The 1766-nt window shown below is 29.2% G+C and overlaps 1 pseudogene; it reads right to left on the bottom strand.

The window, feature by feature from the left end:
- Positions 1-1124: 1124 nt before the first annotated feature.
- Positions 1125-1228, bottom strand: LOC123325460 (annotated as a pseudogene).
- Positions 1229-1766: the final 538 nt, after the last annotated feature.

Below are 1766 nucleotides of genomic sequence, written 5' to 3' on the forward strand. Positions count from 1 at the left end.
CTTGTCAAAGCCATTTAAGTAGATCAGGTTAGAGGTCCTAATTACAAGTTGTTGGCAGCCTGTGTTTATTCTGAGATACAGTCTGACAGGTATACTGTTTGTTTGTTTTAATTTAAAGATAATTTACTACCCATAAAAGGTAAAAGATTAATGGTCCCAGAAATTGAAATCAGTTCCTTACTCACCAACTAGAGAGAGTCTAAGGAAGCCTATGTTTCTATACCAATTTGTGTCACAGGTGAAAATGTATTTTATACCCACAATAATTCAATCCTTGAGCTTTTCTCTTGAGATTGCTCACAAGGGTGCTAATTGCATTGGCGACTTTTGTTATACACACATGAAGAATTATTCTGAGTTCTCAACATCATTTTGTATAATATGACAGCTGGCAGATAGCAATGACTTTTTATCAATACTGCCAATACTACCATTTTTAAATCAGAACACTCTATAACCCATTAACAATTCTACAACCACCATTTCTTCTTTCAACACAAAACTATAATTGTTTTACATTTACCTCTAAAGAAGCATTTCATCTATGCATAGATTGGTGCCTTCAATTGAATCTTCCAGTATAAAGATATTTATGTAGACACTGTTCAACAATTTAGAAAGTCTCTAAATTGCATTGGTATGATTATTGCAGATAGACTTCATTTTAGTTAGCCAAAGGATCTTAGTGGTTTTACATATATGACATCTATAAGTAACCATTATTGTGAAGCAATAAATATTTAAACTGAAAAAAAACAAAATTATAAAAAATAAGAAGGCAGACACCTCAGTAAGAAAAAATGTGCAAAGAACATGAACAGGTAATTCACAAAAAAAGACATACGAAGGTTCAGTAAGCATATGAACAAGAAGTTAATGTCATTAGTAATAAATGAAATACTTTCATATTTAGTATTAGTAAAACTACAGTGACAAATCATTTTTCACCCATGAGATTACCAAAGATTGAAGAGAGCAATGATACCTGACACTAACACTAATATGTGCAGGTGAAAATGTAAAATGTCAAAATAATTCTGTAGGAAAATTTAACAGTATTTATAAAAATTACTTTTTTAAAAGGATTTTTCATTTTTAGGAATTTATCCAAAGAAAACAATTAAAAATGGTACAAAATATTTGAACAAAAGTGTTTGTGACTACTTTAATATTAAACTGATAAGAACAGATACTACACTTGATCTTAGCCAAAAGGCCGAAAAGCGATGTGACAACTTTAATAAACCTTATGCCACAAAGGAATCTGCACTGTGTGTGTGTGCGTGTGTGTGTGTGTGTGTGTATGTTTTCTCACCTTTGTATCTTCAGTGCCATATACAGTGTCTGGCATACCAGAGGGATTCAATATTTGTTTAATTAATTTAACTAATGATTTACATTGTGAAAAAATTTTACTCCATCTAAATATCCAGCATTAAGGCATTGGGAAAAGAAATTATGATATGGTTTTACAATTAAATATTATGCACCTTTAGAAAATAATGTCAGTATGTATTGACATGGAATGACAATTACAATAAATTATCAATTTATAAAATAATATGGTTTAATTTTATAAAAATAAATTTTAAAATATTTCCAGAATATATTCTACACTATAATATTGAGTGATATGCATGAGTTATGAGATTCAATTCTTTTTTAATTAATTCATCTGCAAAAGACTTGTATTAAAATCCTAGAGGAAACTACAAAAATTTTTGTAAATCATAAAGTAAAGGAAGTTTTTCTAAGAATAACAAAAG

Source organism: Neomonachus schauinslandi, chromosome 7 (genome assembly GCF_002201575.2).
Source record: "Neomonachus schauinslandi chromosome 7, ASM220157v2, whole genome shotgun sequence".
In the NCBI taxonomy this organism is placed as follows: domain Eukaryota; kingdom Metazoa; phylum Chordata; class Mammalia; order Carnivora; family Phocidae; genus Neomonachus; species Neomonachus schauinslandi.